Here is a 22,305-nt window from a genome sequence, read left to right as displayed (position 1 = left end):
AATACCTAGTTCAATCTCGTTACCGGCAAGTCTCTTTAATCGTTCTGTAATACATCATCCCACAACTAACTCATTTAGTTGCAATGCTTGCAAGGCTTAAGTGATGTGCATTACCGAGAGGGCCCAGAGATACCTCTCCGACAATCGGAGTGACAAAACCTAATCTCGAAATACGCCAACACAACATGTACCTTTGGAGACACCTGTAATACTCCTTTATAATCACCCAGTTACGTTGTGATGTTTGGTAGTACCCAAAGTGTTCCTCCGGTAAACGGGAGTCGCATAATCTCATAGTTATAGGAACATGTATAAGTCATGAAGAAAGCAATAGCAACATACTAAACGATCGGGTGCTAAGCTAATGGAATGGGTCATGTCAATCAGATCATTCTCTTAATGATGTGATCCCATTAATCAAATAACAACTCATTGTTCATGGTTAGGAAACATAACCATCTTTGATTAACGAGCTAGTCAAGTAGAGGCATACTAGTGACACTTTGTTTGTCTATGTATTCACACATGTATTATGTTTCCGGTTAATACAATTCTAGCATGAATAATAAACATTTATCATGATTATAAGGAAATAAATAATAACTTTATTATTGCCTCTAGGGCATATTTCCTTCAGTCTCCCACTTGCACTAGAGTCAATAATCTAGATTACACCGTAATGATTCTAACACCCATGGAGCCTTGGTGCTGATCATGTTTTGCTCGTGGAAGAGGCTTAGTCAATGGGTCCGCAACATTCAGATCCGTATGTATCTTGCAAATCTCTATGTCTCCCACCTGGACTAGATCCCGGATGGAATTGAAGCGTCTCTTGATGTGCTTGGTTCTCTTGTGAAATCTGGATTCCTTTGCCAAGGCAATTGCACCAGTATTGTCACAAAATATTTTCATTGGACCCGATGCACTGGGTATGACACCTAGATCGGATATGAACTCCTTCATCCAGACTCCTTCGTTCGCTGCTTCCGAAGCAGCTATGTACTCCGCTTCACATGTAGATCCCGCTACGACGCTTTGTTTAGAACTGCACCAACTGACAGCTCCACCGTTTAATGTAAACACGTATCCGGTTTGCGATTTAGAATCGTTCGGATCAGTGTCAAAGCTTGCATCAACGTAACCATTTACGACGAGCTCTTTGTCACCTCCATATACGAGAAGCATATCCTTAGTCCTTTTCAGGTATTTCAGGATGTTCTTGACCGCTGTCCAGTGATCCACTCCTGGATTACTTTGGTACGTCCCTGCTAGACTTATAGCAAGGCACACATCAGGTCTGGTACACAGCATTGCATACATGATAGATCCTATTGCTGATGCATAGGGAACATCTTTCATATTCTCTCTATCTTCTGCAGTGGTCGGGCATTGAGTCTTACTCAATTTCACACCTTGTAACACAGGAAAGAATCCTTTCTTTGCTTGACCCATTTTGAACTTCTTCAAAATTTTGTCAAGGTATGTTGTTTGTGAAAGTCCAATTAAGCGTTCTGATCTATCTCTATAGATCTTAATGCCTAATATGTAAGCAGCTTCACCGAGGTCTTTCATTGAAAAACTCTTATTCAAGTATCCCTTTATGCTATCCAGAAATTCTATATTATTTCCAATTAATAATATGTCATCCACATATAATATCAGAAATGCTACAGAGCTCCCACTCACTTTCTTGTAAATACAGGCTTCTCCAAAAGTCTGTATAAAACCAAATGCTTTGATCACACTATCAAAACATTTATTCCAACTCCGAGAGCCTTGCACCAGTCCATAAATGGATCGCTGGAGCTTGCACACTTTGTTAGCTCCCTTTGGATCGACAAAACCTTCTGGTTGCATCATATACAACTCTTCTTCTAGAAATCCATTCAGGAATGCAGTTTTTGACATCCATCTGCCAAATTTCATAATCATAAAATGCGGCAATTGCTAACATGATTCGGACAGACTTAAGCATCGCTACGGGTGAGAAGGTCTCATCGTAGTCAATCCCTTGAACTTGCCGAAAACCTTTTGCGACAAGTCGAGCTTTGTAGACAGTAATATTACCATCAGCGTCAGTCTTCTTCTTGAAGATCCATTTATTCTCAATTGCTTGCTGATCATCGGGCAAGTCAACCAAAGTCCAAACTTTGTTCTCATACATGGATCCCATCTCAGATTTCATGGCTTCAAGCCACTTTGCGGAATCTGGGCTCACCATTGCTTCTTCATAGTTCGTAGGTTCATCATGATCTAGCATCATGACTTCCAGAACGGGATTACCGTACCACTCTGGCGCGGATCTTACTCTGGTTGATCTACGAGGTTCAGTAGTATCTTGATCTAAAGTTCCATGATCATCATCATTAGCTTCCTCTCTAATTGGTGTAGGTGTCACTGAAACAGTTTTTTGTGATGCACTACTTTCCAATAAGGGAGTAGGTACAGTTACCTCGTCAAGTTCTACTTTCCTCCCACTCACTTCTTTCGAGAGAAACTCCTTCTCCAGAAAGTTTCCGAATTTAGCAACAAAAGTCTTGCCTTCGGATCTGTGATAGAAGGTGTATCCAATAGTTTCCTTTGGATATCCTATGAAGACACATTTCTCCGATTTGGGTTCGAGCTTATCAGGTTGAAGCTTTTTCACATAAGCATCGCAGCCCCAAACTTTCAGAAACGACAACTTTGGTTTCTTGCCAAACCACAGTTCATAAGGCGTCATCTCAACGGATTTTGATGGTGCCCTATTTAACGTGAATGCGGCCGTCTCTAGAGCGTACCCCCAAAATGACAGCGGTAAATCAGTAAGAGACATCATAGATCGCACCATGTCCAGTAAAGTACGATTACGACGTTCGGACACACCATTACGCCGAGGTGTTCCGGGTGGCGTGAGTTGCGAAACTATTCCATAATTTTTCAAATGTACACCAAACTCGTAACTCAAATATTCTCCTCCACGATCAGATCGTAGAAACTTTATTTTCTTGTTACGATGATTTTCAACTTCACTCTGAAATTCCTTGAACTTTTCAAATGTTTCAGACTTATGTTTCATTAAGTAGATATACCCATATCTGCTTAAATCATCTGTGAAGGTGAGAAAATAACGATATCCGCCACGAGCCTCAATATTCATCGAACCACATACATCTGTATGTATGATTTCCAACAAATCTGTTGCTCTCTCCATAGTACCGGAGAACGGTGTTTTGGTCATCTTGCCCATGAGGCACGGTTCGCAAATACCAAGTGATTCATAATCAAGTGGTTCCAAAAGTCCATCAGAATGGAGTTTCTTCATGCGCTTTACACCAATATGACCTAAACGGCAGTGCCACAAATAAGTTGCACTTTCATTATCAACTCTGCATCTTTTGGCTTCAACACTATGAATATGTGTGTTACTACTATCGAGATTCAACAAGAATAGACCACTCTTCAAGGGTGCATGACCATAAAAGATATTACTCATATAAATAGAACAACCATTATTCTCTGATTTAAATGAATAACCGTCTCGCATCAAACAAGATCCAGATATAATGTTCATGCTTAACGCTGGCACCAAATAACAATTATTTAGGTCTAATACTAATCCCGAAGGTAGATGTAGAGGTAGCGTGCCGACTGCGATCACATCGACTTTGGAACCGTTTCCCACGCGCATCGTCACCTCGTCCTTAACCAATCTTCGCTTGATCCGTAGTCCCTGTTTCGAGTTGCAAATATTAGCAACAGAACCAGTATCAAATACCCAGGTGCTACTGCGAGCTCTAGTAAGGTACACATCAATAACATGTATATCACATATACCTTTGTTCACCTTGCCATCCTTCTTATCCGCCAAATACTTGGGGCAGTTCCGCTTCCAGTGACCAGTCTGCTTGCAGTAGAAGCACTCAGTTTCAGGATTAGGTCCAGACTTGGGTTTCTTCTCCTGAGAAGCAACTAGCTTGCCGTTCTTCTTGAAGTTCCCCTTCTTCTTCCCTTTGCCCTTTTTCTTGAAACTAGTGGTCTTGTTAACCATCAACATTTGATGCTCCTTCTTGATTTCTACCTCCGTAGCTTACATCATTGCGAAGAGCTCGGGAATAGTCTTGTTCATCCCTTGCATATTATAGTTCATCACGAAGCTCTTGTAGCTTGGTGGCAGTGATTGAAGAATTCTGTCAATGAGGCTATCATCTGGAAGATTAACTCCCAATTGAATCAAGTGATTATTATACCCAGACATTTTGAGTATATGCTCACTGACAGAACTGTTCTCCTCCATCTTGCAGCTATAGAACATATTGGAGACTTCATATCTCTCAATCCGGGCATTTGCTTGAAATATTAACTTCAACTCCTGGAACATCTCATATGCTCCATGACGTTCAAAACGTCATTGAAGTCCCGATTCTAAGCCGTAAAGCATGGCACACTGAACTATCGAGTAGTCATCAGATTTGCTCTGCCAGACGTTCATAACATCCGGCGTTACTCCTGCAGCAGACCTGGCACCCAGCGGTGCTTCCAGGACGTAATTCTTCTGTGCAGCAATGAGGATAATCCTCAAGTTACGGACCCAGTCCGTGTAATTGCTACCATCATCTTTCAACTTTGCTTTCTCAAGGAACGCATTAAAATTCAATGGAACAACAGCACGAGCCATCTATCTACAACCAAACATAAACAAGCAAGATACTAATCAGGTACTAAGTTTCATGATAAATTTAAGTTCAGTTAATCAAATTTATTAAAGAACTCCCACTTAGATAGACATCCCTCTAATCCTCTAAGTGATTGCGTGATCCAAATCAACTAAACCATAACCGATCATCACGTGAGATGGAGTAGTTTTCAATGGTGAACATCGTTATGTTGATCATATCTACTATATGATTCACGCTCGACCTTTCGGTCTCCGTGTTCCGAGGCCATATCTGTATATGCTTGGCTCGTCAAGTATAACCTGAGTATTCCGCGTGTGCAACTGTTTTGCACCCGTTGTATTTGAACGTAGAACCTATCACACCCGATCATCACGTGGTGTCTCAGCACGAAGAACTTTCGCAATGGTGCATACTCAGGGAGAACACTTCTTGATAATTTAGTGAGAGATCATCTTATAATGCTACCGTCAATCAAAGCAAGATAAGATGCATAAAAAGGATAAACATCACATGCAATCAATATAAGTGATATGATATGGCCATCATCATCTTGTGCTTGTGATCTCCATCTCCGAAGCACCATCGTGATCACCATCGTCACCGGCGTGACACCTTGATCTCCATCGTAGCATCGTTGTCGTCTCGCCAAGCTTATGCTTCCACGACTATCACTACCGCTTAGTAATAAAGTAAAGCATTACATCGCGATTTCATTGCATACAATAAAGCGACAACCATATGGCTCCTGCCAGTTGCCGATAACTCGGTTACAAAACATGATCATCTCATACAATAAAATTCAGCATCACGTCTTGGCCATATCACATCACAACATGCCCTGCAAAAACAAGTTAGACGTTCTCTACTTTGTTGTTGCAAGTTTTACGTGGCTGCTATGGGCTTAAGCAAGAACCAATCTCACCTACGCATCAAAACCACAACGATAGTTTGTCAAATAGACTCCATTTTAACCTTCGCAAGGACCGGGCGTAGCCATACTCGGTTCAACTAAAGTTGGAGAGACAGTCGCCCGCAAGCCACCTATGTGCAAAGCACGTCGGGGGAACCGGTCTCGCGTAAGCGTACGCGTAAGGTTGGTCCGGGTCGTCTCGTTCAACAATGCCGCCGAACCAAAGTATGACATGCTGGTAGGCAGTATGACTTATATCGCCCACAACTCACTTGTGTTCTATTCGTGCATATAACATCAACATAAATAACCTAGGCTCGGATGCCACTGTTGGGTTTCGTAGTAATTTCAAAAATTTTCCTACGCACACGCAAGATCATGTGATGCATAGCAACGAGAGGGGAGAGTGTTGTCTACGTACCCACGCAGACCGACTGCGGAAGCGTTGACACAACGTAGAGGAAGGCGTCGTACGTCTTCACGATCCGACCGATCAAGCACCGAAACTACGACACCTCCAAGTTCGAGCACACGTTTAGCTCGATGACGATCCCCGGATTCCGATCCAGCAAAGTGTCGGGGAAGAGTTCCGTCAGCACGACGGCGTGGTGACGATCTTGATGTACTACAGCAGCAGGGCTTCGCCTAAACTCCGCTTCAGTATAATCGAGGACTATGGTGGCTGGGGGCACCGCACACGGCTAAGGAATAGATCACGTGGATCAACTTGTGTCTTTCTGGGGTGCCTCTGCCTCAGTATATAAAGGAGCCAAGGGGGAGGGGGCCGCCGGCCAGGAGGAGGGCGCAGGAGGAGTCCTACTCCTTCCGGGAGTAGGACTCCCCCCCCCCAATCCTAGTTGGACTAGGATTCCCCGAGGGGGAAAGAGAGAGAGGGGGGCCGGCCACCTCTCCTAGTCCTAATAGGACTAGGGGAGGGGGGAGGTGCGCGGCCACCTTGGGCTGCCCCTTTCTCCTTTCCACTAAAGCCCATTAAGGCCCATATGGCTCCCGGGGGGTTCCGGTAACCTCCCGGTACTCCGATAAAATCCCGATTTCACCCGGAACACTTCCGATGTCCAAATATAGGCTTCCAATATATCAATCTTTATGTCTCGACCATTTCGAGACTCATCGTCATGTCCGTGATCACATCCGGGACTCCGAACAACCTTCGGTACATCAAAATGCATAAACTCATAATATAACTGTCATCGTAACCTTAAGCGTGCGGACCCTACGGGTTCGAGAACAATGTAGACATGACCGAGACATGTCTCCAGTCAATAACCAATAGCGGGACCTGGATGCCCATATTGGCTCCTACATATTCTATGAAGATCTTTATCGGTCAGACCGCATAACAACATACGTTGTTCCCTTTGTCATCGGTATGTTACTTGCCCGAGATTCGATCGTCGGTATTCCAATACCTAGTTCAATCTCGTTACCGGCAAGTCTCTTTAATCGTTCTGTAATACATCATCCCACAACTAACTCATTTAGTTGCAATGCTTGCAAGGCTTAAGTGATGTGCATTACCGAGAGGGCCCAGAGATACCTCTCCGACAATCGGAGTGACAAAACCTAATCTCGAAATACGCCAACACAACATGTACCTTTGGAGACACCTGTAATACTCCTTTATAATCACCCAGTTACGTTGTGATGTTTGGTAGTACCCAAAGTGTTCCTCCGGTAAACGGGAGTCGCATAATCTCATAGTTATAGGAACATGTATAAGTCATGAAGAAAGCAATAGCAACATACTAAACGATCGGGTGCTAAGCTAATGGAATGGGTCATGTCAATCAGATCATTCTCTTAATGATGTGATCCCATTAATCAAATAACAACTCATTGTTCATGGTTAGGAAACATAACCATCTTTGATTAACGAGCTAGTCAAGTAGAGGCATACTAGTGACACTTTGTTTGTCTATGTATTCACACATGTATTATGTTTCCGGTTAATACAATTCTAGCATGAATAATAAACATTTATCATGATTATAAGGAAATAAATAATAACTTTATTATTGCCTCTAGGGCATATTTCCTTCAGTCTCCCACTTGCACTAGAGTCAATAATCTAGATTACACCGTAATGATTCTAACACCCATGGAGCCTTGGTGCTGATCATGTTTTGCTCGTGGAAGAGGCTTAGTCAATGGGTCCGCAACATTCAGATCCGTATGTATCTTGCAAATCTCTATGTCTCCCACCTGGACTAGATCCCGGATGGAATTGAAGCGTCTCTTGATGTGCTTGGTTCTCTTGTGAAATCTGGATTCCTTTGCCAAGGCAATTGCACCAGTATTGTCACAAAATATTTTCATTGGACCCGATGCACTGGGTATGACACCTAGATCGGATATGAACTCCTTCATCCAGACTCCTTCGTTCGCTGCTTCCGAAGCAGCTATGTACTCCGCTTCACATGTAGATCCCGCTACGACGCTTTGTTTAGAACTGCACCAACTGACAGCTCCACCGTTTAATGTAAACACGTATCCGGTTTGCGATTTAGAATCGTTCGGATCAGTGTCAAAGCTTGCATCAACGTAACCATTTACGACGAGCTCTTTGTCACCTCCATATACGAGAAGCATATCCTTAGTCCTTTTCAGGTATTTCAGGATGTTCTTGACCGCTGTCCAGTGATCCACTCCTGGATTACTTTGGTACGTCCCTGCTAGACTTATAGCAAGGCACACATCAGGTCTGGTACACAGCATTGCATACATGATAGATCCTATTGCTGATGCATAGGGAACATCTTTCATATTCTCTCTATCTTCTGCAGTGGTCGGGCATTGAGTCTTACTCAATTTCACACCTTGTAACACAGGAAAGAATCCTTTCTTTGCTTGACCCATTTTGAACTTCTTCAAAATTTTGTCAAGGTATGTTGTTTGTGAAAGTCCAATTAAGCGTTCTGATCTATCTCTATAGATCTTAATGCCTAATATGTAAGCAGCTTCACCGAGGTCTTTCATTGAAAAACTCTTATTCAAGTATCCCTTTATGCTATCCAGAAATTCTATATTATTTCCAATTAATAATATGTCATCCACATATAATATCAGAAATGCTACAGAGCTCCCACTCACTTTCTTGTAAATACAGGCTTCTCCAAAAGTCTGTATAAAACCAAATGCTTTGATCACACTATCAAAACATTTATTCCAACTCCGAGAGCCTTGCACCAGTCCATAAATGGATCGCTGGAGCTTGCACACTTTGTTAGCTCCCTTTGGATCGACAAAACCTTCTGGTTGCATCATATACAACTCTTCTTCTAGAAATCCATTCAGGAATGCAGTTTTTGACATCCATCTGCCAAATTTCATAATCATAAAATGCGGCAATTGCTAACATGATTCGGACAGACTTAAGCATCGCTACGGGTGAGAAGGTCTCATCGTAGTCAATCCCTTGAACTTGCCGAAAACCTTTTGCGACAAGTCGAGCTTTGTAGACAGTAATATTACCATCAGCGTCAGTCTTCTTCTTGAAGATCCATTTATTCTCAATTGCTTGCTGATCATCGGGCAAGTCAACCAAAGTCCAAACTTTGTTCTCATACATGGATCCCATCTCAGATTTCATGGCTTCAAGCCACTTTGCGGAATCTGGGCTCACCATTGCTTCTTCATAGTTCGTAGGTTCATCATGATCTAGCATCATGACTTCCAGAACGGGATTACCGTACCACTCTGGCGCGGATCTTACTCTGGTTGATCTACGAGGTTCAGTAGTATCTTGATCTAAAGTTCCATGATCATCATCATTAGCTTCCTCTCTAATTGGTGTAGGTGTCACTGAAACAGTTTTTTGTGATGCACTACTTTCCAATAAGGGAGTAGGTACAGTTACCTCGTCAAGTTCTACTTTCCTCCCACTCACTTCTTTCGAGAGAAACTCCTTCTCCAGAAAGTTTCCGAATTTAGCAACAAAAGTCTTGCCTTCGGATCTGTGATAGAAGGTGTATCCAATAGTTTCCTTTGGATATCCTATGAAGACACATTTCTCCGATTTGGGTTCGAGCTTATCAGGTTGAAGCTTTTTCACATAAGCATCGCAGCCCCAAACTTTCAGAAACGACAACTTTGGTTTCTTGCCAAACCACAGTTCATAAGGCGTCATCTCAACGGATTTTGATGGTGCCCTATTTAACGTGAATGCGGCCGTCTCTAGAGCGTACCCCCAAAATGACAGCGGTAAATCAGTAAGAGACATCATAGATCGCACCATGTCCAGTAAAGTACGATTACGACGTTCGGACACACCATTACGCCGAGGTGTTCCGGGTGGCGTGAGTTGCGAAACTATTCCATAATTTTTCAAATGTACACCAAACTCGTAACTCAAATATTCTCCTCCACGATCAGATCGTAGAAACTTTATTTTCTTGTTACGATGATTTTCAACTTCACTCTGAAATTCCTTGAACTTTTCAAATGTTTCAGACTTATGTTTCATTAAGTAGATATACCCATATCTGCTTAAATCATCTGTGAAGGTGAGAAAATAACGATATCCGCCACGAGCCTCAATATTCATCGAACCACATACATCTGTATGTATGATTTCCAACAAATCTGTTGCTCTCTCCATAGTACCGGAGAACGGTGTTTTGGTCATCTTGCCCATGAGGCACGGTTCGCAAATACCAAGTGATTCATAATCAAGTGGTTCCAAAAGTCCATCAGAATGGAGTTTCTTCATGCGCTTTACACCAATATGACCTAAACGGCAGTGCCACAAATAAGTTGCACTTTCATTATCAACTCTGCATCTTTTGGCTTCAACACTATGAATATGTGTGTTACTACTATCGAGATTCAACAAGAATAGACCACTCTTCAAGGGTGCATGACCATAAAAGATATTACTCATATAAATAGAACAACCATTATTCTCTGATTTAAATGAATAACCGTCTCGCATCAAACAAGATCCAGATATAATGTTCATGCTTAACGCTGGCACCAAATAACAATTATTTAGGTCTAATACTAATCCCGAAGGTAGATGTAGAGGTAGCGTGCCGACTGCGATCACATCGACTTTGGAACCGTTTCCCACGCGCATCGTCACCTCGTCCTTAACCAATCTTCGCTTGATCCGTAGTCCCTGTTTCGAGTTGCAAATATTAGCAACAGAACCAGTATCAAATACCCAGGTGCTACTGCGAGCTCTAGTAAGGTACACATCAATAACATGTATATCACATATACCTTTGTTCACCTTGCCATCCTTCTTATCCGCCAAATACTTGGGGCAGTTCCGCTTCCAGTGACCAGTCTGCTTGCAGTAGAAGCACTCAGTTTCAGGATTAGGTCCAGACTTGGGTTTCTTCTCCTGAGAAGCAACTAGCTTGCCGTTCTTCTTGAAGTTCCCCTTCTTCTTCCCTTTGCCCTTTTTCTTGAAACTAGTGGTCTTGTTAACCATCAACACTTGATGCTCCTTCTTGATTTCTACCTCCGTAGCTTACATCATTGCGAAGAGCTCGGGAATAGTCTTGTTCATCCCTTGCATATTATAGTTCATCACGAAGCTCTTGTAGCTTGGTGGCAGTGATTGAAGAATTCTGTCAATGAGGCTATCATCTGGAAGATTAACTCCCAATTGAATCAAGTGATTATTATACCCAGACATTTTGAGTATATGCTCACTGACAGAACTGTTCTCCTCCATCTTGCAGCTATAGAACATATTGGAGACTTCATATCTCTCAATCCGGGCATTTGCTTGAAATATTAACTTCAACTCCTGGAACATCTCATATGCTCCATGACGTTCAAAACGTCATTGAAGTCCCGATTCTAAGCCGTAAAGCATGGCACACTGAACTATCGAGTAGTCATCAGATTTGCTCTGCCAGACGTTCATAACATCCGGCGTTACTCCTGCAGCAGACCTGGCACCCAGCGGTGCTTCCAGGACGTAATTCTTCTGTGCAGCAATGAGGATAATCCTCAAGTTACGGACCCAGTCCGTGTAATTGCTACCATCATCTTTCAACTTTGCTTTCTCAAGGAACGCATTAAAATTCAATGGAACAACAGCACGAGCCATCTATCTACAACCAAACATAAACAAGCAAGATACTAATCAGGTACTAAGTTTCATGATAAATTTAAGTTCAGTTAATCAAATTTATTAAAGAACTCCCACTTAGATAGACATCCCTCTAATCCTCTAAGTGATTGCGTGATCCAAATCAACTAAACCATAACCGATCATCACGTGAGATGGAGTAGTTTTCAATGGTGAACATCGTTATGTTGATCATATCTACTATATGATTCACGCTCGACCTTTCGGTCTCCGTGTTCCGAGGCCATATCTGTATATGCTTGGCTCGTCAAGTATAACCTGAGTATTCCGCGTGTGCAACTGTTTTGCACCCGTTGTATTTGAACGTAGAACCTATCACACCCGATCATCACGTGGTGTCTCAGCACGAAGAACTTTCGCAATGGTGCATACTCAGGGAGAACACTTCTTGATAATTTAGTGAGAGATCATCTTATAATGCTACCGTCAATCAAAGCAAGATAAGATGCATAAAAAGGATAAACATCACATGCAATCAATATAAGTGATCTGATATGGCCATCATCATCTTGTGCTTGTGATCTCCATCTCCGAAGCACCATCGTGATCACCATCGTCACCGGCGTGACACCTTGATCTCCATCGTAGCATCGTTGTCGTCTCGCCAAGCTTATGCTTCCACGACTATCACTACCGCTTAGTAATAAAGTAAAGCATTACATCGCGATTTCATTGCATACAATAAAGCGACAACCATATGGCTCCTGCCAGTTGCCGATAACTCGGTTACAAAACATGATCATCTCATACAATAAAATTCAGCATCACGTCTTGGCCATATCACATCACAACATGCCCTGCAAAAACAAGTTAGACGTTCTCTACTTTGTTGTTGCAAGTTTTACGTGGCTGCTATGGGCTTAAGCAAGAACCAATCTCACCTACGCATCAAAACCACAACGATAGTTTGTCAAATAGACTCCATTTTAACCTTCGCAAGGACCGGGCGTAGCCATACTCGGTTCAACTAAAGTTGGAGAGACAGTCGCCCGCAAGCCACCTATGTGCAAAGCACGTCGGGGGAACCGGTCTCGCGTAAGCGTACGCGTAAGGTTGGTCCGGGTCGTCTCGTTCAACAATGCCGCCGAACCAAAGTATGACATGCTGGTAGGCAGTATGACTTATATCGCCCACAACTCACTTGTGTTCTATTCGTGCATATAACATCAACATAAATAACCTAGGCTCGGATGCCACTGTTGGGTTTCGTAGTAATTTCAAAAATTTTCCTACGCACACGCAAGATCATGTGATGCATAGCAACGAGAGGGGAGAGTGTTGTCTACGTACCCACGCAGACCGACTGCGGAAGCGTTGACACAACGTAGAGGAAGGCGTCGTACGTCTTCACGATCCGACCGATCAAGCACCGAAACTACGACACCTCCAAGTTCGAGCACACGTTTAGCTCGATGACGATCCCCGGATTCCGATCCAGCAAAGTGTCGGGGAAGAGTTCCGTCAGCACGACGGCGTGGTGACGATCTTGATGTACTACAGCAGCAGGGCTTCGCCTAAACTCCGCTACAGTATAATCGAGGACTATGGTGGCTGGGGGCACCGCACACGGCTAAGGAATAGATCACATGGATCAACTTGTGTCTTTCTGGGGTGCCTCTGCCTCAGTATATAAAGGAGCCAAGGGGGAGGGGGCCGCCGGCCAGGAGGAGGGCGCAGGAGGAGTCCTACTCCTTCCGGGAGTAGGACTCCCCCCCCAATCCTAGTTGGACTAGGATTCCCCGAGGGGGAAAGAGAGAGAGGGGGGCCGGCCACCTCTCCTAGTCCTAATAGGACTAGGGGAGGGGGGAGGTGCGCGGCCACCTTGGGCTGCCCCTTTCTCCTTTCCACTAAAGCCCATTAAGGCCCATATGGCTCCCGGGGGGTTCCGGTAACCTCCCGGTACTCTGGTAAAATCCCGATTTCACCCGGAACACTGTCGATGTCCAAATATAGGCTTCCAATATATCAATCTTTATGTACGACCATTTCGAGACTCCTCGTCATGTCCGTGATCACATCCGGGACTCCGAACAACCTTCGGTACATCAAAATGCATAAACTCATAATATAACTGTCATCGTAACCTTAAGCGTGCGGACCCTACGGGTTCGAGAACAATGTAGACATGACCGAGACATGTCTCTAGTCAATAACCAATAGCGGGACCTGGATGCCCATATTGGCTCCTACATATTCTACGAAGATCTTTATCGGTCAGACCGCATAAAAACATACGTTGTTCCCTTTGTCATCGGTATGTTACTTGCCCGAGATTCGATCGTCGGTATTCCAATACCTAGTTCAATCTCGTTACCGGCAAGTCTCTTTACTCGTTCTGTAATACATCATCCCGCAACTAACTCATTTAGTTGCAATGCTTGCAAGGCTTAAGTGATGTGCATTACCGAGAGGGCCCAGAGATACCTCTCCGACAATCGGAGTGACAAAACCTAATCTCAAAATACGCCAACCCAACATGTACCTTTGGAGACACCTGTAATACTCCTTTATAATCACCCAGTTACGTTGTGACGTTTGGTAGTACCCAAAGTGTTCCTCCGGTAAACGGGAGTCGCATAATCTCATAGTTATAGGAACATGTATAAGTCATGAAGAAAGCAATAGCAACATACTAAACGATCGGGTGCTAAGCTAATGGAATGGGTCATGTCAATCAGATCATTCTCTTAATGATGTGATCCCGTTAATCAAATAACAACTCATTGTTCATGGTTAGGAAACATAACCATCTTTGATTAACGAGCTAGTCAAGTAGAGGCATACTAGTGACACTTTGTTTGTCTATGTATTCACACATGTATTATGTTTCTGGTTAATACAATTATAGCATGAATAATAAACATTTATCATGATTATAAGGAAATAAATAATAACTTTATTATTGCCTCTAGGGCATATTTCCTTCAAGAGGAATCACAACCTGAGAGAGAGAGAAAGAAGAAGCAGAGGTTCTGTCCAGATTTGCTGCATCTGACTAGACAGTGTTCAAGCTGGTGTTTGGAGGCTCAAACGTGCTTGGATCGACCCCAAACTTGGTAAGCTCGTTTCTTACTTTGAGTACTTCGATCTGGTTAGCTGGTTTGAGGATTGGGTCAGTGGAGCATCAAATTTGAGAGTGGTTTTGTCAGCTCTGACTGCTGCAGTTTCAGAACAGAGTAGTTTTGGGAGACGAACAGTTTGTGTAGGCAAACGATGTCCGATTGAGCTGAAATTTGGAGAGGATCTCAAGAACTCGTGTGTCTACTTGTCTGCCAAATTTGGTGCTGTTTGGTCCAGTGGTTTAAGAGCAGTTTGCAAAACACTGGAGGGTACAGAAGCTGTGTAAACTCTGCTTTGCTGAAACCTTGTCTCTTGTGTTTGTTGTTGCTGTTGCCGGTTGGCAACATGAAGAGTGTGTTGTAAATCTCTCTAGAGGTTCTAGAGAAGACTTTGTACTCATCATTCTCATAGTGAAGTTGTATGGACCGATCGGTCCACAGCCGTGGTTTTTTACTCCTCAAGTTGAGGAGGTTTTTCCACCTTAAATCCTGTGTCACATGTGCATGTTGTTTGTCTTATTCCGCTGCTTACTTGTTGGTTGAAGCTATCCTCAAAGTTCATCACAAGTGGAGGGGGCTGTGTAGTGTGCATATTTGCCGTGTCGGTAAATTTGTGCAGCGCATTGTTACTGTCCAACCCCAACAGAGACCAGGTATCCTTTCTGCCTTAAATCCAGCAATACATCATCATCATGTGGATGTCGCGAATCATGGACGAAGTTAGCATGTTCTGGTCAAGACACCATCCTACTTCACCCAGTTCTTGGCCCATGCAGTGTCAGCGCCATGGATTACAGACGTTCTTCCATGAAGATCATCCCGCTTGTAGACCCCTGCCAACTGCTCCAGCAGGAGCTCATGATCTCCGGAAGCTTATCATCTCAACAAGTTGATGTTGCCAACAATGACCCGCTGGGTCCGAACCAATTATTTTCTTGGAGTTTATCTGCAACCCTAGTACGCTGTTCAAAAGAGTTCACACCTGGTGCTGCCGATAGCATTGCAGGCCCAGTCTACTGCCTTAGCAACGCAACCCACTTCTTGTATTTGGTAGCTGGCTATGAAGATATGTCTCTTCTTCCGCTGGACTGCAAGGTCATCCCAGTCTCAGATGGCAGCAGCGTCCTGATACAGATACCAAAGTATGACAACCGAGAATTGTACGAAAACTACAAACCACAGTTCTTCAAGGAAAGTGCTGAAAGAATCCTCAGTTTCACTGAGATGACGGTGTATTTGAATGAATACAATTGCATGGATTGTGAACTCCATGGCGCACGCTGCGCATTCAGCTCATAAAGGAGTCTACCATTCTGCATGCCTGGTATGATCAGATCTGACTGTCCAAAACTATATATAGTACTCCCTCAATTTGCAAATACATCACTTCGTACAAAGCATACAGTCGACCTTTTCGAACTTTGATTACTAAAATATTAGGTGGAAATAGTATCGTCAAGTTCGTCATACAGAGATAGTTTCATTATATAAATTTCATGATTTTATACTAACATGTACTTCCTCCGTTCACAAATATAAGATGTTCTAACTTTTTTCTGATTCGGATGTATATAGACGCATTTTAGGTGTTTGTTCACTCATTTCAGTCTGTATGTAGTCCATATTGAAATATCCAAAACATCTAATATTTGGGAACGGAGGGAGTACATACAACAAAGTAACAGTCAAAAGATACATATTAGAGACCGTGTCAATGTCCAAATCATCATCGATTTACGAACGGAGGGAGTATCATTCTATTTTATTTTGACAAAGAAGCAAAATCTAGAGTGCAATTTACTCATTTTACAGTTCCATGTGTTTGAATCTTCCATGAGACTGTCCGCCAATTATTTTTCATTCAAAAATAGCACCACAGATCATTTAAGCAGCCTGCTTGAGCAATCACATTGTGCCATAACTCTCATAAAACAAATCTGAGAAATAATCAAGCACAAAAAAGGTATGTTTTGTTCGTCTATCAGACACCGGCCTTATAAAATTTGGAACTCTTTAGCTGTTATTTGCCCTAAATTTTGCTATGCGACACTAAACTGAATTTTTGGGCATATCAGTCAAAAAAATTTAGACCTGCAGCCTCCACCAGCATGCCTACACCCCCAGGATGCGACCCATGATCGATGGGATTTGGGCAGGTTTAGAGAGGGCAGGGAACTAGCTAGGCATTTTAAGGGGATGAATTGGGGACGACAGAGCAGAGTAACTGAGAGAACCGACCTCGACCGGGTCCACATGTATGTGACCGAGACCATGTTCAGAAAAAAATTGCCCAGTTCAGTCAAAAGGTTTGTCTTGACCGTAAAAGCTGTGCGCATGACCAAAACATAAGAAAAACTAACAGACCAGTGGCATTTTCAGAAATAGCACCAAAACAATGCGACTAGTGTCATTTTTATAAATTTTCCAAAAAATAAAATCTGTTTGATAAGTTGTACTTGTGACAAAGATTTATTTTTTCTTCTCTTTCTAAAAAAGAAAAAACAGCGCCACATATGTGTTCCGCATACATTAAAAAAAACTCTACTGTATCCTCTAGGGAAATTTACTGCACCAACAGTAGAAAACACTCGTATAACAGTTTGTCGGTTCTACAACTTTTTTTCAAGAATTATAATTGATTTATTTTATCTCATTCTTGGTATTTGCAGGTACGCATATCAAAGTCATTGCAGGTACTGCTATAACCGAGTGTTTTTAACTTCAAAATAAAAAAGAACTTATATTGTGTAAATTCTTATTGTTGGCTAGTGGCTACTCTGACTCTTGATATCCTCTTATCCCCATGACACTGACTAAGCAACTGCTTTTAAATCCCGATGCAATATGTTGATGACCTATTGTCTATTTTCTCCGCTACATCATCAGTGGCCGTGTTTGTTGCTCTTTTGTTGGCGGTGGCCACTGTGCTTTATCTTTCACTCAAGACAAGATATAATGCGGAGATACATTTGAAGGTAGAAATGTTTCTCAAGACGTATGGAACATCGGAACCCACAAAGTACACTTTCTCTGAAGTTAAGAAGACGGCAAGACGTTTTAAGGAAAAAGTAGGGCAGGGAGGATTTGGAAGTGTATACAAAGGTGAACTATCAAATGGAGTGCCCATGGCAGTCAAGATGCTAGAGAACTCTACAGGAGAGGGAGAAGTATTCATCGAAGTTGCAACCATTGGACTAATCCACCATGCCAATATTGTCCGTCTCCTGGGATTTTGTTCTGAAGGAATGAGATGGGCTCTTATTTACGAATTCATGCCTAACGAGTCACTGGAGAAATACATATTCTCTGATGACTCTAATATTTTTCAGAATCTTCTAGTACTAGACAAGCTGCTACATATTGCGTTAGGCATCGCCAGAGGAATGGAGTACTTACATCAAGGGTGCAACCAGCGTATCCTCCACTTTGACATTAAGCCTCACAATATCCTGCTGGATTACAACTTCAATCCAAAGATCTCAGACTTTGGCCTTGCCAAATTGTGCACAAGAGACCAAAGCATCGTCACCTTAACAGCAGCAAGAGGCACAATGGGCTATATTGCACCAGCGCTATATTCTCGGAACTTTGGGGAGTATCGTACAAGTTAGATGTGTACAGTTTCGGAATGCTGGTGCTAGAAATGGTGAGCGGAAGGAGGAATTCAGACCCAAGTATTGAGAGCCAGAATGATGTTTACCTCCCAGAATGGATCTACGAGAAAGTAATCAACGATCAGGAGTTGGTGCTTACTTTGGAAACGTCTCAAGAAGAGAAAGACAAGGTGAGGAAGCTGGCTATGGTGGCACTGTGGTGTATCCAGTGGAACCCAAGAAACCGTCCGTCGATGACAAAGGTCGTTAACATGTTAACAGGGAGGTTGCAGAATCTGCAGATGCCACCGAAGCCTTTTGTCTCATCTGAAAATGAACCTATGCCATAAATCAAAACAGTGACTACCATACTCTGTCAGCATTCAAGTTTGTACTTTGCCTACGTGTGTGATGCAAGCATAGAAACTGCTGTGCTTCGATGCTTTCGGTCCATTAGGTCTGGAGATATATGAATAATCACAGGTCAGTGCCATGTAATAGTGCTCTGCTAGTTGTTTGCAAGATACACAATATGCAATTGGTTTTGACTTTCAACAGCTACTTCCATATTTATGTCCAAAAACTTGCAATAGAGCTGTGCACAATACAATAATCTGTCGGTTACCTTATTCAGATGTTACCTTTCCGGCACAGGATCTGATCTGATCTGCAATTCGGTAGAATTCCATGGATGCATCAGACATCCACATCAATTGGGGCTTCACTTATTTCAGTTTAATAACAAACTCCGAGAGGGATCGAAAATGTGGAATCTTGGCCTACGCCATGAACGGGATCTTGGAAACTGTGGGAGGGAGGAATAAAAAATCTAAGCAGTGGTGTGGCGCACTACTACCTCTTGATCTTGGACTATGACAGAGAGGAATCGAAGCGCGGCCGCTGCCATTACCAAGCAAGCGAGGGAGATGACGACACACCTCGACGTTGCCTCCAAGGAGGGGGAATGACACCCGCGGGCGCCATCGCTGCCGGACCGGCAAGAACCGGGCAGGATTTTCATCCGTATCACCGCCCATCTTCACACCACCAAGGCTTGGGGCAGCACCATCCATGAAGCCTCGCATCGCCGCCACCGCGACACCTTGCCGATGAAGCCGCACCGCCGTGGTCCTCCAACACCTCACACAGCAGAGAGAGCACGACCCAAACTCCACCACCAACTCAGACTAGGAACGGCAGCATTAACGTCCCTCCACCTTGGGCACAGATCAAGACCACCGCAACGGCCGTAACCATGGTTTTGGTAACCGAGCGAAATTCCGAGCTTCCGCGCGGTTACCGCGTTTACCGACCCCCCTCGAGAAACACTAATATCGAGCAAAAAATCTCGAATAATTTGAAAATTTGGAATTCAAACTCTCACAGTATAGTTAAATACCGGTCATCGCTTTCCTGCCAGCAGAAGTGGTTGTGGCCTGGTGGTAGAGCGAACCATTCATCAGCTGGGAGACGCGGGTTCGAGTCCTGGCTGAAAAAATGTTTGCCAATTTGTTCCGCCCATCTTCACACCACCAAGGCTTGGGGCAGCACCATCCATGAAGCCTCGCATCGCCGCCACCGCGACACCTTGCCGATGAAGCCGCACCGCCGTGGTCCTCCAACACCTCACACAGCAGAGAGAGCACGACCCAAACTCCACCACCAACTCAGACTAGGAACGGCAGCATTAACGTCCCTCCACCTTGGGCACAGATCAAGACCACCGCAACGGCCGTAACCATGGTTTTGGTAACCGAGCGAAATTCCGAGCTTCCGCGCGGTTACCGCGTTTACCGACCCCCCTCGAGAAACACTAATATCGAGCAAAAAATCTCGAATAATTTGAAAATTTGGAATTCAAACTCTCACAGTATAGTTAAATACCGGTCATCGCTTTCCTGCCAGCAGAAGTGGTTGTGGCCTGGTGGTAGAGCGAACCATTCATCAGCTGGGAGACGCGGGTTCGAGTCCTGGCTGAAAAAATGTTTGCCAATTTGTTGGAGCGACCAGGGCTCGAACTCACGACCAGTGAGCAACTGAGCAAGTGCCAGCTGCTGTCGAATAGCCACAAGGCCAGGGTAAAACAACTGATAATTTGGAGTTAAATAGCTTTCTATATCGATTTAAAAAAAATTGAATTCAAAATTTGATTATAAATTCCGTCCGAAATTTTTCCGGAATTTCATGGTTACCGTGGTAACCGCAAATTCTGATGCCCCTCGAGAAAAAAATGTCCACTTGGGATCCAAAACCTTGGCCGTAACCCACCAAGGGACAACCACGAGAGGGAACGAGCCCATCCACTCAGATCGAGCCAGACCCAGATTTGAGCCACCTCGTCTCACCCAACTCCAGCGCCAACTCCACCGGAAGAGCACCATCACCCGCCCACGAACGTGGAGGTGACCGGTCGCCCGCTGCCTGCCCGGATCTCCTTTCTGGCTAGGCCTCCTCAGCAACGCCGCCTCCATGGCCGTGGACATGCGCCACCGCCACCAGCTTACTCTGGCACACCGCACACTCCCTGCCTCCCTGCTGCCTATCTCGCCGGATCCTTCGCTCCTCTGCGCTCCTCCCCGTGCGCAGGTAGCATCACTGAGCTCTCGCGCCGCCGGCCACACCACCTCCACCGCAGCCCCGGTTGTTGGGACAAACCCCGGGTAGCTCTCTCTCTTTCTCTCTCTCTCTCTCGCTCAGACGAAGATGGAAGAAGGAGCACACTGTTTTTTTTCGGCGCACAAATGCCTCGCCAAACGAACGGCGCCTCAGCCGCACATATGGCCTCTTCTATTCTCTGCAGCTCGAGCTGCTGGCTCGGCTCATACTGGCATATCGATCAGTACATAGGGTGGGTCTTTATACCCGGTTGCACACACAGACTAGCACACGCACACACGCAAGACCCGGACACCACACCGGCCGCCAGTAGCATGTACACCACGATCCACTCAACTCGGCCACACTCCGCTGCACGCGCACAGAAAGAGATTTGCTGCACTAATCCATACGTGCATGCCCCAACTAACTATGCTAGCTAATCTCCGTGCACAACGCATCCGCTGCAGTCCGCGCGATCCACACGCACGGCCAGCACACACGACGAACATGGGCACGCCCACGCACGCACGGACCAGACCTGGCTCGCCGACGCCGGTCGCCACCGCACGAGCATGGCTTATTTGTAACACCTGTGATGGCCCGCCTCCACGCGAAGATGGCCCGTCGGTGACCGCCGCCTTCGACGGCCGGGAGGTTTAGATCTAGGGCCTTCTGGTTGTAGGGTTGGGGTTCCTCCGGAGCCGCAAGCGCGTGCGACCTTGGAGGCGAGAGTGATTCGATTCAATTTAATTCAGCAAAAGTAAGAAAAGTGCTTGGAGCCACATCTGCCTCAATAACTGCATTCATCATCTTATGGTGACTGCCTTTTTTTTCAGTCCCTGGACAAGGATCACGTATGCATGACTTCAATATTTTGCTAGTACCGAAAAAGAATCTAGTAAGATGTTACTGAAGGGTACCAAATTAATGGGAATACCGGTTTAGCTGTGTTTCTACAATTATGCCCTGCAATACTTGAATTATACCATGTAACTTTAATCTTTAGCTGAGTGAAAGATTGCAACATATTATGTCAATAAATTCAGATAATTGTTTGGTGCTGATGACGTGCTTACCAGTTATCTACATGGCCTCTCTATCACCAGTGATATCGTTTTCTGTCGATCAATAGCATTTAGATGTTGATACGCATTGTATTTTCATAAACTAAAACCATATCTCGGTATGTGATCTCAAGATATTTTTATAAATGTGATCGTTTAACTTTATATTATTTGGTAACACAGAAACATATTATGATTTTTTTTATAAAATAAAAACAATACTACCTTACATTAGAAATACTAGGACCGGCACATAGTTAACAATAATGTAATTTTTTGTTTCGAAAAGGGAAAGAAAA

General features: G+C 44.1%; 1 pseudogene; it reads left to right on the top strand.

Annotated features, from left to right (window-relative positions):
* LOC125536305 (rust resistance kinase Lr10-like) overlaps positions 1 to 18,694 on the top strand; it is a 51,362-nt pseudogene extending 32,668 nt beyond the window's left edge.
* Positions 18,695 to 22,305: the final 3,611 nt, after the last annotated feature.

This window comes from Triticum urartu, chromosome 1A (assembly GCF_056163025.1).
Source record: "Triticum urartu cultivar PI428250 chromosome 1A, HENAU_Tu73, whole genome shotgun sequence".
In the NCBI taxonomy this organism is placed as follows: Eukaryota; Viridiplantae; Streptophyta; class Magnoliopsida; order Poales; family Poaceae; genus Triticum; species Triticum urartu.
Note: the sequence above shows the minus strand (reverse complement) of the source record. Positions and strands in the feature narration are given on the sequence as shown.